We start from the raw sequence: 19,600 nt of genomic DNA, 5'->3' as shown, positions 1-19,600 counted from the left end.
TAGCTACAAAACCTGTGGTACAGGAACTGGAAGGCACCTCTGAGCCACGAGTCCTGGGTATTGGCAACTATTGCAGTAACTGGTCAGGCCACAGTCACAAGCTTTCTGAGCAGACAAGTCTCTTTATAAACCTGTTGCCTTTACTCCCATTACTTTAATCCTGAAGAGTTTCAGAGCCTCGCTGTTTTGATGGCTGGAAACCATCTTCTAATTTCTGTCCTAAGGTTGTTTAGAGCCACATTATAGCCCTTTAAATCTTCAGCTTAAATAGCTGTGCTCTCCCATTTCATCCCTAGTATTTGGTCCCTACTAAGAAAGGATAATACTAGCACCTTCTCAACGTCCTTCTTTTGTGAGGCTAAGCAATCTAAAATCTTTGATTTTCCTCCTCCCTGATTCTAGCAGCACTTACTTGGAACTACTCCAGCCCTAGGTCATTGTACTTGAATATGGATGACCAAAATTGTACATGAAGACTTAGTTGTGCTTTGTACAATGGAGTAACTCTTTTTTCAAATAAAACTATATATACACATGCAAATTAATAGTTTTCCAAAGATCATAAGGTATTTCCAAAATTAAGTCTCATCATAATGCTACAGTGTGGATGTTATTTATGAGCAAAGGCATGCTAGGCTTCTGTTGCAAGTCACTGACAGAACTGGGTCTTATTCTTTCATTCATTGAGGTCTCTTCCTCTCTTTAACTTGATGCTGGGGTAAAAAATGCCATTAATCAAACTCGGGTATTGTTGTAAGTGCATCTGATGCTGCAGTATACAAGTATTGGATTTCTAGGTGAAGACCCTCCCAGTAAATCAAATTCAAACTACAGCTGTTGTTGGTCATTAGTGTATGAGAATCAATTTTTTGTTCAACTTTTTTCTCCAAAAATTTCACAGCTATTGTTCACTCCATAAACAAGAAATCATCTTCTCTGTACCATTCTGTTATGCTCCTGTTCCGTGATTTTAAGTTTCCTTCTGAGAAGCCATAATCATTCCATGAGAAAAGCAAAGGTCACAGTTACCTACATAAACAATTATTTCCCATTCTTTGTTCACTTTTCTGAAAAGGAAAATGTTGCTTTCATAATACTCTATGCCCAACCGTCTAGAAGAAAGTATGACCAGGTAAATTATACCTCATTAAAAGAAACAATTTAATGACATTTGGATGGGTCTTAGCTCACATTTCCTAAAATCCAAACAGTAAAGATGATTGTGGTAATGCTTATTTGTAGAATAATTTTCCTTTTGTTTCTAATGCATGAGACAAACATACATATCTCCAGGTGTTTCCAAGATATTGATGTCATATTGATGCCTAACCTGCTCGTAAGGGTGGAGGTATGAAACAACAGTACTGGTAAGACTCAAATATGCTGAGAAGGGAAATGTGACAGGCAAGTATTTGTGCACCTATTGTGAAATTTAAAAGTAGTTTCCATTTTTAACCCATTTTCCAGTTTTCCAAATTCCCCTACAGTAAAGCAACTCATCCTCCAATGCGTCCCTCAGAAATCTTTACAATTCTTTCTATGCCAAAACTGTTTTGGAGCAGCTGTGGCATTGAGAAGGCTACACAAATGCACCAGTACCTGAAAGTCTAAGGATACCTTTAGGAGGACCACAGCATTAGAAAATAACTTTGCTATGCTATGAATAGGCCTCTCTGAGGCCTGGTGTGTCAGAGCAAAGGTTGGCCCAACCTCAGCCCGTTCCCCTCTCACGCTACTACACATTTAACAAGACCATATAAGCAGTGGGCAAGTATGAAGTTATCCTTACACTGGCTTTCCCCTTCAGCTCCAGCAATGCAAAGTTTAAGGACTGCCACAAGCTATATTCAAAGCATTTTGGTTTTTATCTAATCCATTTTTTAACTCATTTATACTCTTGCCCCTCCTAATATCCTGAAGGAATTGAATCATATACTCTTAAAAAAAAGTCTTTCTTTCATTTGTGACAAAATCTGCTGCCCAATATTCCTGCACGTCCCACCCAGCATCAGAACAGTAACTTTTACCCAATATCTACAACCTAAGAAAAAGACATTCTCCCAGAAATGGCAGAAATACACAGAAATTACTGTGAAGCAACAGGTGTCATTACAAGATTCACTCAAAAATTTCCACAAATACATATGTGTGCATATAGCATTTCTTGGGGATGTTGTGACTGCTGTGATATGGTTTGTGACAACAGAACGGCGGTACCAAGCCAGGACTTTGTCAGAACATGTCCCACATGGCCCTTAACTCAGCAGAGTGACCAGCAGGACGACACAGCGATAAAGAACTATAAAGACCAGCAGGGACAGCAGCACTGGAGGATGACAAAGACAACATGTCTACAAGTAGCCCTGGGGCTCACGCCAATGCTCTGTGGCAGAGCTCTAACCTGGGAGCAGCCCTCAGCACGAGAAGTATGTTGTGAGCCCCAGCTGGAAGGGATCTATCCCTGCAGCCAGCAGCTATCCAGGTGGTGTTGATAAATTCATTACCACCACTGTTGTCAGGTTCATTTGACTGGCTGCAAGGCAGTAACTGCTGTATCTTGCTAAGAAGCTGGGCAGAAGGTTAAAATCCCTCTCATAACCAGAGGCCTAACTTACACTCAGCTTTCCTGGTTCATGGAGCATCCCGCTGAAAGCTTGGCCAACAGAAAGAAGAGATGTGACTGAATGCAGAGAAGTTGTACAACTGTGTGTTTTTGGAAGATCATCAGTTAGATGGCATAGCCATGCTTCCCAACTTTCTGTTTCTCAGAGGGGAACTGTCTGCAGCAGTTTGCCCAACATCTAATGAGCAAAATCCTGGATAATATGCAAGAGCAGGAACTGCAGAAACTTTTGGAATTTTGGGCAGTTGTAGAGGCCAGCTCTGGGAGAAGAAGTGCAATTTGTCAAGGAAATAGGTCATACATACATTAGTGTTGCTACTTCAATGGCAAGGGCAGTTGTGGCTAGGAAACACTTTGCTAGATAGGAAATATACTTCTGCACAGGGAAAGAGAGGAAAAAAATGGAAAAGGAGAAGTTAGGTATAAAGAATGGAGAAAGCTGGCATATTGTCATTTGCAGATTGACCAGAACTATATAAAGCTTTTGGACATATAGTTAAAAATGCACTTTTTGGTTTCAGAAAACACAAGCATTTGTTCCACAAAAAACTGGAAATTTCTACACTTAGGAAGAAGAGAAGCAAGTCATGGCAAGGAAGACACTGTCTCCTGTGGGACTGAGTATGGTGGAAACAATCTGCAAGTTGGCTGATTGAAATGGATATTCCAGTGTGGAGTGTTTACTCAGTTTTGCAGGGCACTGGAGTGTAGTGCTTGATCTTATAATAAGAGGTGCATCCCAGCAGCTGTGTTCCTCCATAGGTTTTAATCCTATCACTACACAAAGCCACATGTTACCATTTGCTCCACTGAGACTGCTCCAAGAAGCTAGTTCTCCACAAGTCTGATTTCACAGCTCTCCGTTGGGATGAACCAAATGTTTCCTGGAACTATTTGGAGCTATTTAGGGAGTGCTGAGAGAGTTACTTGATCATTTACTACTCCTGTCAAACAGAATACTTTCTTTGCCTTAACTCCCACAGACCAAACTAAAGTGCATTGCCAAACTGACAGATTTCTGTATGATCACCACACATGACAGTGCCTTAAGTACATAAGGATTTTGAACTCCTTGCAGCCTCGCTTGAAGCCTTTGAATCATGACCTCTGAAGTTTTGTGAAAGAGGAATGCATGGACAAGATACTGTAAGAAATAAAAGAGAAAATATTTCCATCTCCGGCATAGAGGCCACTTGGAAAAAGCTGGCAGTAGGGGGCTAAAAGCCACGCATGACTAGAGAGGTACTTTCCTCTACCCAGCAAAGTGCTAGGCCATCTGTAGCTAGGAAAAGTAGCTGAAGTATGCCTGTTGAATTACACTGCAGGGAGAGATCGCACTACTGGACAGACTCACAAAATAGTGCTTTCAAAAGGTCTGTCCACTCAGCGGTCTCCTGTAACATCACTCACAAATAATGTTCCTCTCTGGATTGATTGGCAAGTGACTGCCATGCTCTCTGCAGGGCTCTTCACATTTCTTTTTCAATGTGTGGTAGCATTTCCTCCAGAAAATTGGTTCCAGTTCTTCAAGGGAAAAGTAGATATTGGATAAATTGCCCAAAGTCTTGCTCTGGGTGCATCTACCCCAGAGACTTCATTTTAACACTTGAACAGTTACGAGCCCCGGCAGTGTCCAGCAGCCACCAGTGCTATGGGACATGCAAACAGGGTCATCGGCTCCAGTCCTGACTTCATGTCACAGGGCCCGAGACCGCACCTCTTGCTACTGCAAGGGGATGGGCCATCCTGGCTGCCTCAGGCCCTAGAAAAGAGTCAAGCAACTCATGGGCATGCAGCTACCAAGCACCTAGATTGAGTTCATGTAAGATGCCCGTTTGAGGGCTACCAACAATGCAGCTGCAAAGAATTTGTCTATGCAAGCCTTAAATCAAACCACCCATCCATAAAGCAGAAAGGGTGATGCTCTGAGAGGATTACTTCCTGAAATCTGAAGTGCAAAATAAATGGTATTTGACAAACACCTCCAACATAACAGATGCTGTAATGTGAACTAGAGGTAGTGCGATAGAAGGACTCTTTGCAGGTAAGATCTAACTGAACTTGTGCTTCTACAGGCAGGAGAACAGGGAAGCAGAAAGTACATAAACCAACCCTGCCTGCTTTCCCCCGATGCACCCTCCCACAAAGCACACACTCTGAGCATGGCTGGTGCACAGGGTGGAAAGCCGGTGCCGTCAGCTGCGGAATCAGCACTCAGGATCTGCCATTATTAAGCAATAAATCCCGAATACTATTCACTGGAAAAAAGTTTTGGGTTATTGAGAAACTGCTTCAGCCCGAAAAAAAGTTGAGAACTGCTGAAGAAAATGTTTTCCTTTAACAGGGTAAAACCAAGAAGCTGAAGTGCCCCAAGCTAGCAAGAGAGCTGCTAGCAGCCAGACACGCAGAAAAACACTCCCTCGTGTGGTCTGTGAAACACAGTTATTCCTTCCCGAAAAGCTGAATCGGAATCGCCATCAAATAGCAAGCTAAGCAAAACTCAATCGTTTTTAGCCAAATGGATACATCAAACAAGGGGCATGGGAAAATAATGACAGAAAAATCTAAACCCTTGTAGAGGGACTAGCCCATCAAAAACTTTTACTAAAACAGATACCATTGAACAGCACAGCAGGTGCCCAGCTTTTTCCTCCCTAAAGGTGGCTTCCAATGTTTTTTACTTTTTTCTTCCAAAAGAATATTTTTTTTAAATTTCGATTGCTATGGGAGAACTCTGAGGTAGTCAAATAGAAACGTCTGTTTATATCTGTAAATGGGAGAAGAAAAATTACAGTTTGGAAGAGCAGAACTTTCTTCATATTAATTTTATCTTTTTTTCCCCAAAACTAGCGATCTTTGCTGTAGCTGGGTATCAGAAATCGGCATTGCTGCAAGCTTAATCCCTGCAGCCAATTCTCAAGTGTTTTGTCTAGTTCATTTTTCCTTGCTTAAGGAAATAAAGGAATCTTAGTTCCCTTAAGGGAATCTTAAGGGAAACTTAATATACAATCAAATACATCTCACTCTCAAATTATTTGAGCCTGTAAGAATCTTTCCTTAAATTCTGGTAAAAGTTGTTAAGCTTTGTTTCGGATTAATGGGAAAAGAAAGCAGGAGGGAAAAAGTGAGTCATCACATGCGTCCTCATGTTCTGTGTCTGAATCACTGAACACTCATTGCATCACAGATGTCCTGTGCAGCACCCGGAGTAACTACGATAGTTAAAGACGCATAAACTTGTGTATGCTTGTACATAAACAAACAAGAATGACGTTTCCTTTTATTTTACATAGCTGCATGCACACATTCCTCTAATCTGGGTCCTGTAAGATTAATATCCGTATCATCGGCTTTCTTGAAAATGCCAGCTTCAATACTGATGAAACAAAACATTTTCAGACGGATGATCCCCACATTAGCAGCAAACAAGCTGTAAAAGACACACTTCCTGACGCACAGACTTCAGCTTTTTGGTCAGTTGCCATTAATACATCTCCATCGGTACATGCTCTAATCATGTCTCGCTGTTCCGTTCACAGTCACAGCAAAATGCCATGTACAAGCGTGCAGGAAATAAGGAAAATCACGCAGCAGAGTTCTTCTTAATGAATCCTTTTTGAAAAATTAGTCATTATTCTACCACAAAGAACAGTCAGGAAAATCACCCAGCAGAGTTCTTTTTAATGAATAATTTTTGAAAAAGTAGTCATTACTCTACCACAAAGAACAGTCAGCGACAACCTTCAGAGTAAAGCAGTGTATTTTTCTAACTCCCAATCATCACTTCTCATATGTATCCCTATTCCCATATGTAAAAAAAAAAAAAATCATATAGCAAATTGTAGCTTTTTTGTTTAAAAACCCTCACATACACCTGCTAACTTTAGGGAAGCAGCTTTAAAAGCAAAGCTGCTGGCTGTAGCATGATTCTGAGGCCACAGGCAATATGAAAAAATAAGCAACAGAACCAAAGGAGCTCAAATAAAAAAGCTGAAAAGCTTTTTGAGTAGAGGACCCCAAAAACTCATCAGGCCTAGGGTTTGGTCAGGAACTGGTTTGCTAGCTGAAACAGCAGCGACAAGGCAAGAGGTGTCCCACTGAAGTCCATGCCTGCTATCTTCTGTCCGTGCCTATGCCTGGCTCCTGGCGGCAGCGCAGCATGAAGACATCAAAGCCGGGACATGGGAAAACAGCGACTGAAAAATCCAAACTGTTGCAGAGGGACTAGCAAAATGTTCACGCGCTATGGGGTGGTATTTCATGAGCTTGCAACTACAGCTCCAAACAAGCTGAGTATACACAGCCATCGAGTTGAGCGGCCCCTCAGCATCAGTTGGCTGGGTTGGCGAAGGCTGAAGTTTCCCTGGGAGGATTCAGTTTTCCAAAATCTGGGCAGTGTTGATCCAGGCCAGCGTGTGACTAACAGTGCGGCTGTGAGCCATGATGGATGCTGTCTCCCTCGCAACACAACAGAAACAGTAAGATTGCCAAGAAACATTAAGTGAAAGTAATTTAATCTCTTTTCACCTGCCAAGCAATCAATTACTTGAAAAATTAACTTGTTTCGCAGCAGCTCATGAGCGGATCTGAACAAACTCTCACCATGAGACCGGACAGTGGACACAGGCAGGACTTTGGGATGGGACAATACCGATGGGACAATAACGATGTCAGGGTGGGCTGCTCTACTTGGGTTCAACCAGGGCTCACAGCTTGAGCGACTTCAGTAGCAAACCAGACAGGCACCATCAAACTAAAATCCCACCCTTTCAGACGAAGGCAACAGCGAAGGATGAACCCAAGTTATTGAACCTAACTGCTACCCTCAACACACCCGTGCTCCTTCTCCGGTGCCTTCGGTGCCTTCAGCAACCAGCGTGCAGCAAACACCCTGCCACCGCAGGAGGCTCGGCAGCCTTCATAACACCAAGCAATACCAAGTACTGCTTGGTGACAGTTAGTAAGCTGGCAGGCAGCATGCAGAGCGCTTTACACCTCTGTGAGCTGCAACTTGCCAAACTTCCTCCTTTGTGAATGTTGTTAACCCCGGGTTTCCCAAGAACTTCAGGATTGACGGCGTATTATGTGGCTATGCCTGAAGAAACATATCTGACTGCGAGTTCCTAGTTACATTGTTTCTGTCATTTTAGAACAAATTCACTGCTGGTAAGATCTCAGGATCTCAAAACCCGGTATTTATGAATCACAAGGAAAAAAATTCTCACATATTTTTCTAGTTTTCCACCAGAAAACATTTTCTTGAGTTTAAGTACGTAGGAATCGAGCTTTTCATCCTGGGAAAATATATTATTAATAGTAAAATTGAATGAAAACTTTTCAATGTTTCATTTTCTCTTTTGTATATAAGAAATCATGAAGTATATAAAAAAAATTCGACATAAGACAAAACATTTTGATTGCTCTTAATATTTTTTCAACAATTTTCTTTATAAAAGATTGAAATATCTTAATTTTTATTCTAACTCAAAGAAAAAGCAAAGTTTTGAAATAATGGAATCTCATACGTTATATGAACTCTATTTTCAGCACAATTTTTGTGTCATTTTAAAATACAGATATTAGTTCAGTAATAAGAAAAGAAAATGACTAGTGAAAAAAGATTAAAATTCCAGATATCTTCGTAAAAACTTAGAAATAAGAAAATAGCAAGGCAATTACTGAATATAGAAAAGGGACAAAAATCTTAATTTCTTCTCAAAATGAGTGTTTTTACATCTTTACTAGTAAGAAATTCTTATTTGCCTTTTTTTTGGTCTCTGTCGGCAGCTGACCATATTCCTCTTCTCCACTGGGTGGCATTACCACCTAGAGCCGTAGGATTTGACTGCATGAAGTTGGTACAATGAAGTAAATGTGTCGCATACCTTACTGATCCGCATCTATAGAATTAAACGAGTTTCCTGAGACAGCCATCTAAACTAGTCTGCTGATGTGCAAAACTGCCCCTTAGTCTTGTCTGATAATTTCAGAATGAAGATTGCTGTAAAATAACTGGATCTTTCAGCTTAATTTAATTCATACTGTTGGTTTTGGCGATGTTGAATCACATACATCTCTCCGCAAAGAAGAAATTCAAAGGGAAGGATTAATACAGTAAAAACACATGGTCACTTTCTGTGAAACAGAAAGAAATACAGAATAAAATTAGATATAAAATAACTCTCAGCTTCAAAGAGCATTTGAGCTCTAGCAAAAATCAGGGTGTTCAAGCACCTAAGCAGTCCCAGAGAAGTGAGGCACGTGCTTACTACCTCGATGAAGTGTGCTGGAGGTGTCAGGAGAATAGCAAGAGAGTGGATGTTATTTTGTCTGCTGCACATGAACGAGACATCTGGGCTCTGCAAAGCATCCCACAAATCCCACCACCAAATTGCCCCTTCCTTCCCCCTCCACGTACCATGCCCATTCTGCCCCTTTCCCTCCAGTAAAACCAAAGTGCAGGAAGTGAGGAAAGAAGCTACAAACCCACGTTACATCTCAATTGGCAGGAAGGATGTAAGTGGTGTGCACACACAGACGCTGGGTTGGGAAATAGTTTGGGTCACGGTTTAGACAGCAACTCAGCGCTACTAGGAAATGCATGGGGAGAAGGAGTAACTCTCGGCAAGCTCTCTTTTTTCCCCTTTTACAAAGTTAAAAAGTAGGAGGTCAGAAATTAAAAGATGAATCCAGTCATTATGCAAGAATCCATATCTATCTAACAGGCAGAGGGTTAGATTACAGGATAACAAACTAGCAAGATTTTCTGATGTTGTTAAGAGTTTCATTTTAATCTGGTTTGATCACGTCTTAGACAACGATCCCTGAGTTCTCTTTGTTTGGTTATCCTATCCTTCTCAACCCACTTTCTCCACTCCTTTCACCGAGAAACGCTGTTGTTAATCTCTTAAATAGACTGTCTTTATGTACACATACCAGACCTAATGCACATCAGGCTTTCATCCTTGAAGGACTCGCACACACTTACGATGACAGGACAGGGAGCCTTGCACTTTTGGCATATCACAACTATTTTATCGCAAAGTTCTGTTCTCATGTTACTCTCACTTTTTGCCCCAGGTCTTCCCTAGGCTCAGCATCTTCACAGGTGGGAGTATGAGCACAGAAGAACCTGCCTCAACTGAACCTTCTAGGAAAACAAAAAACCAAACAAAACCCAAAACTTCCTATTTCTACCCCCCCTCGCCCCAAATAAAAAATCCATGGGGTACAAACCGTCTCATGTCTTCAGTAGTGCCCTCTTCAGGTAATGAGAATAAAACCTCCATTCATCCTTCCTAAAGCTAGGGCCTCGTATGTTGCACAGCACCTTGCTTCTTGTGCTTTTAATTCCAGCAAAATCCATTTGAAAGGGTTTATAGCCCAGAGTGAGAGGCCTGAGTGTGCCCAGGCTGGCTCCCACACAACGATGGGCAGCCACACATTCCTGTCTAGCCCCCCTTTTGCATGCACGACGTGCAGGGCTGCCCACGCTCATCCCCATGCATGCGCAAAAGGAAGCTCAAGACACAATGCACAGTGGGTTTCTACACCACTGAACTAATGTAAACATTTAGAAAAAGAGAATCCTTTCTGCAGAATGAGTTCATGATACAAAGCTGTCTACCCACTACTTCCTTTGCTCTGATATTCTCTCTATGAGCATGTACATTTCGGGCAAGAACTTGATTCAAGAGCCAGATTTGTCTTTCCCTGAGAGATTTGTATTGAAAACGTCCCCACAGAAACAAGGGTGGGATCATTCCTTCTCCTTTTGTTTCCTTTCAGCAGCCACATTTAACCTATTTTTGTCATTCCACAGACTTCAGGATTTTTGTTTCTACTCATCTGTGGACTAGCTTCTATAAATTGTGGTCTTTGTCCTCTAAAAGGAGGCTGGAATAGGAGGAATGAAGTTTTTTCAATAATGATTGTTCCTTTCAATAACAGCAAGCTACAGATTTTCTTTACGTCACCACGGACAAAGTTATTTTCATAATGTGACTAATGGTTATTCAAAAGTGACCATAAGAATACCAGAATTACTCTATTATTGCCAAATCCAGTTTATCCACTTACTATTTCCAATAGTTCACACACCCTCTCCCACCTAAAGTTACCATCTTCTCGGTTCTACTAATTTAACTATTCATCCAGTCCCATCCTAACCCAGCTTTGTCAAGTGATCCAAATTATGAAAAAAAGGGGGGGAGGAGGGAAGAAAAAAAGGAAAGAAAATCTAATACAAACTGTTCTCCACACATACACTTTTTGCAGTCCATTTTTAAAAAATGCTTATTTCACAGATTTGAAAGAAAAGAACAAGTGGGAAAGTGAAAATGGCAACCATATAAGCCAAATCTGTCACCAAGAGAAGAACCTCTTTTACTCAAATGGGTTTTGGATCAGGCTTTATGAAGGTACTTCCTGTAAGTTCATCTCCATTCATGTATTCGGGCGTTGGTTTGGCCGATGTCTTCCTGCTTCTTACCATATCAACTACATCAAAGAAGCAATGTAAACTAAAGAACTTGTCCATATACGTACAGTAAATGCAGAGAAGGTTTCTCCTCCTCGTTCCTCACTCCCAACAGCACGGGCTAGAGCCCTGCTGCGGGGCTGCGCTGCCGGGAGCCGGAGCCGGTACTGTCTGGCACATACCATGGGTGCCACAACTGCATTTCTGGTCACACTGATGCAAACGATGCTACCCACCATGCTTGCAAAGATGTTGCTCATTATTTTAATGAGTATAAGACTGAGCAATTTTCAGCTCCATGTGCCACATCATGTACGAATTAGCATGCAGAAAAAATGTCTTGCTACAACAGCTAGACAGACTAATCCATGTGCAGTTGCAGCTGCGCTGCTTTGTCCAAGAAACATACTTCTTGTCATCTCTGAGAAAGGCTGGGCTTAAGATGCACTCAGGCCAGTAGTTCTACGTTGCCTTTTCCATCACATGAGGGATTTGCAAATAATCCTACAGATCTCTAAGGTCTCTGGATACATGGACTATGTAGACACCAGAGAATTTGCACTGCTATTAATCACTGTATTTTCTGTGTAAAGTAGACTGGCAACAGAGGACTTCATACAGTCTTTGATTCTTTCTCTTGCCAATTTATGGCAAATTCCGTCATGCATTTTTGGGCGATTTAAAAAGTACAGCAGATGTATCCCACTTTACAGTAGAATTCATCACCAACAAACTCCCTAGCCATTGTCCATCTACATGCTCTTCCTCTTTCTAGAACAACACATTGTCACCTTCTCTACTTGTTTCTTATCAACGTATAAACCCTTGTGCTCAGCTGTAGATGAACTTAAGAGTCACTGAAGGCATAGTTGGAAAATCCTGACAGCCAGGATCAGCTACAGCCGAGCTATTCCAGGACACGGCTACCTAGCAAAGCTGTGAAATCGCTCTCCCTGGAAGGTAAGTACAGGTTAGGCAATCTATTTCAGTGCTTCACTATCCTTATCTTCAGAGAAATACTGATGTTTACATGTCCCCCCTTCACTCTATTTTTGGGGGTCTTATTTGCTGTGGACACAGAGAATTAAATTGCCTCTTTGCCTGTGGTTATATTTCAGAAATTTGGAGTGTCTCTCTCACATCTTCTTTACTGTAAATTAAACAATCCCAGTTTTTTCAGACTTTTTTATATATAGAAGTCTGTAAACTTCTGGTAGATCAGAATTACCTCAAGACGGCCCACATCATTCTTGATGAGGGATGCCCAAAAATGGACATGGTACTTTTTTGCTAAAGCCTCAGCAGGGCTAAATAGAGTAGGCAGATACTTTGCAAGTCTTGTATGCAGCAGTCCTGTTTATACATGCTGGTATGGTGTTTGCTTCCCTTACAACACTTGCCACTGAACCACAGATTAAATGCAAGGCAACAATAATGACTGCATCTTCTTTTGCAGACCTGTTGCCTAACAAACAGTTTATCCCCTATCATGGGAATTTGCCCTTGATTGCTGATAAATAAATACAGTATTTTCCACTTGACTTGTATCTTATTTCAAACCTAGCTGACCAAAACAAATTAATTTTAATCCCATCCTTCAATGTTTGCAGAGCGACTCCTCTCTCAGTTTGGCATTGGCTCCATAGTGAATAAACTTAGTCTCTACTCCACTTTCCAAATCATTAATAAAAAATGTTAATTCATTTTGGACCATGACAGATGTCTGGCTCAGTATATAGGATTGACCTCTTGCTCAGTATATAATTCCCATTAATGCCTGCACAGACAGACGGGCAGTTTACTGTGGTTATAGAGATACAGCACACCAATCTCTCACACTTTCTAGGATTTTCAAGGCAATATTGAAATAAAGATCAGATCTACTACATTTCCCTTTCTTGAAAATGAGCTCTTTTCAAAGAAAAGCATTAGGTTATTTTCCATTTACTTCCATGTTTTTAAATAGTCTTTCCTTCAATACGTGTTCAAAGCCCTCAGGTCATACAGAAACTCAGTTAATGAATCCATATTGCCTAGACCACATTTTTCTACCTGTTCTCAAGGTTGAGTACTACATTTCCTGCCCTGTGTTCCTTTAGGGACAGTCACCAACTTGACTGACTTGATATTCATTAAAAATCCTTTTTGCCAGATCTACAGTTCCATTTACTTTAAGAACCTGGCAATAATCAGAGGAGCACCCTCTAAATCACTCAGTTGAATTGCCCTCCTCTTGGTTGTGCTATTTTCCACTTCCAAGGCTCATTTCCATTAGTCCTCTTTCCTTCAGTGGGCATCGCTGAAAGCTGAAGCATATTTTTCATTTGATGATTTTGGTTCTCTGCTCTGCCATCTCTGCAGAGCAAATGCAATCCCTTATTTTATAAATAGCTAAAGAACTTTCACTATTGGCACATTTCTTTTACGGTAACTAAGCAGGACTCATGGTTTTTCACTATGGGTCTGTGTTTCTGACTTTTAAACATTTCTTTATTGATGCTTCTGTTCTTTTTTTCTATTCTTTGTGGGAAAACTCACTGCTTGCTTCTAACCACCTCAAAAAGTTCTTTGTTTGACTAGACTGAGTAGGCCGCTCTGCAATCATTTCTCCTCAGTTTGAAATACCACTTCCAGTTCCTCTGTAACGTTATCACTATTCACCAAACCACACATAAAACAGTATTAACAGGTTCGTTGGTTATTTGATGAGAGTCTTTTACATCTAGGAATATCTAAAAGTCACTGTTAAATGTGCCTAAACATCACTTGTTCCTACCCCCATACCTGCTGTGGCAACAAGTGCCAGCAGTCTGGTAACGCCGACTGAACAGCACCAGCCCGAGGGGCTTTCTGGCAGAGGGACTGAGAGAGTGAAGAGTCTCCCGGGGCTCATCTCCATGAAGCTGCGCAAGCCTAAGTGTCCTTTTTGCTATGGCACTCACTGGCTTTTCTGCCCTACCTTTCAGACAGTGCACTGACATTTTTCCTTCAAGATCCACGCAAACAGCTTTCTGCCTCCTGCCCCGCTCAAACGCAGTCCAGAAAATGAGACAGTGCCCCACCACCAAAATGCCAAAAGCAAAGGAGAAATTAGTATTAATATCAGTTCTTTTACCCTCAGAGTGTCTTTTTCCTCCAAGAATAACTTCTGAATATCTCTGTAAGAAAGCAGAAAGCAGAAATATTCATTTCAGGATGACAGCTGACTGCTCTCACCTTTCTGGCTGATGTTGTCCTCATTTTCTAAGTGAGAAAAACTCATACAAAGAAGCAGTATCTCAAGCAAAGGCATAAGCAGTGTTTCTGAGGCATTCTCCAGCCAGCAGGAAAAGCTCCCGTCACGTGCACTCAGCACCCACGCCAGCCCACAGTCAGGACACCACCAGGGAACGGCAACATGAGTCAGTCCACAAATTCACTGCGTGGGGCTGGAGAGATGCTCGGTGACAACGGTCACATCCGTTTGCTCTTCCGGGCTGCTCAGAGAGTGATCTCTCCACAAAGTGTGTTCTACTAGATACACACCAAGTTCAGTGCCCTACCCAAAGGGATCCCAGCACGAGGAAAGTTTCGAAAGACAGCTCTATTAAAAGCAAATCCCATCAAACACACTCGAAAGGACTTCCCCCAACAGCTGCCATAGGAACCAACCGTTTGGGGGACAGAAAACAAACATAAAGTAATATTAAACACTAAGAAAATTCACATAAAAAATATCAGAGGCTGGGGATTCTGGATTTACAAAGCACTGACAGTAAAAGCAGTTATTGTCTGCCCCTCAGCAGCAGGATCCTTTGTCAATAATACACATTTTAGGATATTCTTATTTAAAAGTGAAATACATTTTTCAAGGATTCAAGCACTATAAGGGATGAGTTTGCAATTGAATTTTTAAGAATCACCTTTCTTTTCTCAGGCTTTTGTGTTGAACTGATGTAGCATTTCAGTAGCTTGTAACACTATTTTTAGAAATTATCCATCAGTGATGATTTTCAAGGAACAAAGGACTCTCTACATACAAAGTCTTGCCTTTATATCAACCCCTTTATCTTGTCATTTTGTGAAACAGATCTCAAAACATAGAAAAATAGCCCAGGGATCTGTGACTCTTCAGTATGAAATGACCCTTTTCTGAAGCTTTTATCTTACAAAGTATCTATCTCTGTTTCAAGAAAATGTTCATTTCCTACTCAGGGCCCAGCTCTTGTCATCATTTTATAAAGATGGATTTTGCAGCTCTTTTCAAAGCAATATTTTCCTCTTTGCACTTTTCTAAATTAAGCTAGTACTACTAGATGTTATCTGCAGGATATATACAGTACACTCTCTTATCGTGCCTTTTGACCTATATCACTGCAAGTTTTCTTCTTAGATACCTAATATTTAGTATCTTTATTCTACACAGCACAAATTCACGTTTTACTACATTCACGTTTTAATATGTAGTTGCCCTTAGAAGTTGTGAATAACCAAAAAGACCTTTAGGCATTTCAGACAGAACAACTAAAATGTTTCACTGATCAGCACCGAAACTGAAGTCTGAAAAAATATAGGCTTGTGGATTACAGGTATTTTATGTTCCCACCTGCCTCCACTGAGTAGTGGATACGGTGCTACACCATGTTGTTAGGGCAGTAAGCCTCCTACAGCTACCTCTGCCCACAGGTAAGATCACTTACAAAGTAAGTCCTTTACTGATCTGAGAGGAAACGGCAGTCCCCCACCTAGCAAAAGCCCAGTCTCTTCAGCATGTAAAACAAGACCTCAAGGTTTCATGTTAGATTGCAGACAAGGTGCCTTCCACCAAACATGACCGGCCATTGTGGCTACCTCCTCCCTGAGTGGAAGAAATGCAATAAATGCCAACGATGCTGCTTTACCCAGGAGTTACCTTGTCCATAGAGCTTGCTGAAGAGTGGACTCCCTTCAACACTTCCTATTCACGTGCAAACCCCACAGGCATTCTGAAAATAATACAAAGAAGCCAGCTTGTGGTGAGGCTAAAGGGAAGATGAGATGCCTGAAGATGCACCATGTTCCCTCAAAGCACAGCATTCAATTCTTGCAAGAGCAGGGTAAGAGCTGTCACGTCAGCTACCTGAAGAGGGGTTTCTTCCCGATGCAAGCCGAGCCTTACAGGCACAGTCAATCCCCAAAGTAAAACATCGGGACCCTCACACCAGGGAGAAACTAGTATCACCGCAACAGCTAAAGGTGCTTTGGTACACATCTCATATTCAAAAATGATTTATTGGGGCAATAAACTTTTAAGCAATTTATCCTGTGATGTTTGGCTCACAATTCCCACTGGAATCATACGTACTATGGAAACTATGATAATCTGTTAAAAAAGTGCATCTGTTTCTTACGCAATGTCTCCAGCATGGAACCAAGCTTGAACTTAACAGATGGGTCCTTCTAGTATGGGATCATTTTGTGGACAATTCTTCTCCCAAATGACCTCAAATGCTTTTATATTTTCCATGAGCAAATCAGTGTTTACATTCAAGCTTCCTCTCTCTCTTCTTGGTGGCAGCCCATTTTGTAGAAAGCTGCAACATTTTAAAATGTGATAAATACTGTATGAGAAAATGTTTTCATCGGATTCAGAAACTCAGGGACTGTCACGATAGCTCACCTGCAAACATGAGGGATAACCAGAAAGCTGCTACAAAAAGTACAGTTTTAGCACTAACTTGTTTGCCATCAGAACTCAAAGTAAAAATTAGTATCAGAGCTACTTCAGAGTAAGTTCTGGAAGATAACATGGTAAAGAAAAGGGGTGATAGCAAGAGGTCTTGAATTATTTTCCGCTGTGATTATTCAATAAATGTGTGCTTTCAAGTCTCATGAATAATCTCCGTGAAAAGAAGAGGATGAGTCTAAGCCTGGAAAATCTCCAAGTGTGTCCCTCTCGTATCCTTTCAGTGTCTCAATTTAACAAAAACACCCCCACACACACACAAAAGACCTACTTCCATACTAATGAGTAAAAGTACTTACCAGCAATCTAAACGAGACTTCCTCAATGGATCAAGGAGATTTAATCACATGTAGCCTATGAATTTAATGTTTGGTAATCTTCTTGCCAGCATCCTGCCATCATTAACATCAATATGTGTTTAATGACACACAAGTTCTTCTCATAAGTGACTGAGCTAAAATATACCACGATGAAAGAGCTGCTCTTAAGCCAGTCAACTTTTTGCTTCCTAAAAATGCAAGGACGAGATGTGATATCCCCTTTTCTGTTGTTTCTTAAGAAAATTCGGAGCAGAGAAAGCTCCCGAGAGAGTCCCCAAAGATACGGTGTTATCTTAGTGTTCATGCTTCCCTGTCATTCTGTGCTTGTTTAACTTTGTTTCTAGTGGAGCCAAACCACCACTGTCAAACACCAAGATTGACTCAGGGTCTAATCCTTCTCTTGAAGAGGGCAAAAGATGTTGTTGCCTTGCCTTAGCACCACCTTCCTATGGGCCCCAGCCTGGAAGAATGGCCCTCAGATTGGGACCCCTAAAAACCCGCAAAAGCAAGGTTTGTAACACAACAGTCATCTGAGGAAAGACCAGTGTCTCTCTGGAGCGGCATGGAGAAAATTCAAAGCACCAGGCCGAAATCCAAGGGCCAGATCACAACCTGACCCTACCAGAGGTGAAATGGATTATTAGTATTAATCCTGGCCAGACTGTGGACCGGTTTTGTTGATATTTTCTTGAAGAAAAGCGACTTTTCTGTACATAATCCAAAAGCAAGGGACACACTTCATTTATTTTTGCCACCCTCCAGGAAGAGGTTTTTTTATTATCCCAAGGCCAGGGGACTAGCTTAAAGTTTCTAAATCAAGGAGAGAGGTTTATGCAATACCAAAGATTAAAGGGGGAAAATACCAAACCCACCCAGTCTGCAGTGATCCCTTTCCAGTGCATTAACTCCTTTCCTGCCAGGTGTCCTGAAGCTTCCTGGGACATAGCTCCAGAGAAAACCAGAGGATATGGGATGATAGCACCATATGTCATTTCCCTTTATAAAAATCTGGGACTACCGAATAAATTCCTTCATGGGAAAAAACGCACTGGCCGCACAACCCATGCTGTGGCCAGAAACGCAGACACTGTGGCAGGTGACGATGGGATGTGGGCTGTTGAGCAAGTGACAGCCAAAACAAATGGGACCTCACAGATCCGTAACTAGGTCTCTAATATTCAAGCAAATGTCACAGCTATTGTCTATACAGATATTCTCATTTAATAAGTGCACGCTCCGTGATGAGAACAAAAAGGCACAAAGGATTTCTGAATTAAAGACTGAAAAAGAGGCACAATACTTGCTTGAAGGGAAACCATGATCGTTTCCTAGACTATAAGGCATCTAAAGACAGTCCCTGAAATGGAAATGTTTTCTTAGGCCAGTTTATAGGTCAACCAGAAGCCCTTCCCAAGGGATGACAAAAAGCATGGGGTCTTCCTGGCAGATTTCATGCATTGGGCCTTCTTCACTTCTATCCACTTCCAAAACTCTAGTTCTGGGAACAACCAAATGTGAAATATGTGTTATTTACATAAAGTATTACTGGAATATGCATCCAGATGAAAAAGCCAAAACCAAACCATTCATTTGGATTAACTGCTGTTTTTAAGAAGTCCTGGCCAGGAGACTGACATAGGTGGGATTCAACCTAGCAAATCTGAGCTGGTCATCTAGATGCTTTTTATAGGCAAAGGCAGCATTTCCAGGGTGCTACTCATCTCATCCTTTAACAGGCACATAAAGTGCTGCTTCTCTTCATTGGACTGACTGCAAAGAGACATCGGGGCAGATAACTCTCATGTAGACATCTACATTGCAAACATCTAGAGTTAGACTAGATGTATCTCTACTCACCTATGGCAAGGAACAGGGAAAAAAGAAGGGCTTGGGACAAGAAAGGTCCCAATAGATCATGTTGCAGAGTGAGCCCTGGGGATGAGCTGTTTTTGGAAGGACAGATTTGTATGGCTGTTCCCAAAATGAAGCCAATATATCCTGCTAGGACCAGACCAGCAGACACATCACCACAGTGGCTGCCTCCAGCCCACGACATTACAGCAGTACTGGTTTGGCTGGACAGTGCGAAAGTTAGTACTTTATTCCCACCAAGAGCTCACGTATTGGCTGTCCTCTCCCATCTGGCAGAACACTTTGCCCTCTTCCATGGAATCAAAAGATTTTGCTCCGACCCTCTGAGTGAGTGGTCTCCCTTATCTTAAAGACACAGCCCTCCAGCGAGGAGAAAAGGTTCAGCAAGGGACACCACCAAAAGCTTTGATTTTTAATGATTAAGGGATTCAGGCATGACATTTCCTACTGCCAGTTCCATTTCGTCCCTTTCAAATTAAGGACTGGATTCAGTCACTGGCTTATTTTTACGGGCATTTAATCATAACGAAAAGTAAACAAAAAAAACCTCGTGATGAGACGAGCTCTGCAGCCTGCCTTCTTCCTTACACTGCTACAAGTCA

At 41.6% G+C, this 19,600-nt stretch overlaps 1 protein-coding gene across 2 annotated transcripts in view; it reads right to left on the bottom strand.

Moving 5' to 3' along the window:
* Window positions 1–19,600, bottom strand: part of ARHGAP6 (Rho GTPase activating protein 6) — a 339,778-nt gene that overhangs the window by 232,767 nt on the left and 87,411 nt on the right. The window contains exon 1 of one of the 2 annotated variants that reach the window (XM_076357699.1): window positions 14,218–14,255. The exons of the other annotated variant lie outside the window; for it this stretch is intronic. The gene's annotated coding sequence lies outside the window, so the exon portion shown is untranslated. Of the gene's footprint in view, window positions 1–14,217; window positions 14,256–19,600 lie in introns of those variants that run through there. 2 annotated transcript variants of the gene reach the window in all.

This window comes from Aptenodytes patagonicus, chromosome 1, assembly GCF_965638725.1.
Source record: "Aptenodytes patagonicus chromosome 1, bAptPat1.pri.cur, whole genome shotgun sequence".
NCBI classification, from domain to species: domain Eukaryota; kingdom Metazoa; phylum Chordata; class Aves; order Sphenisciformes; family Spheniscidae; genus Aptenodytes; species Aptenodytes patagonicus.
The sequence above is the reverse complement of the archived record's forward strand: the minus strand, read 5'-3'. Positions and strand labels throughout refer to the sequence as shown.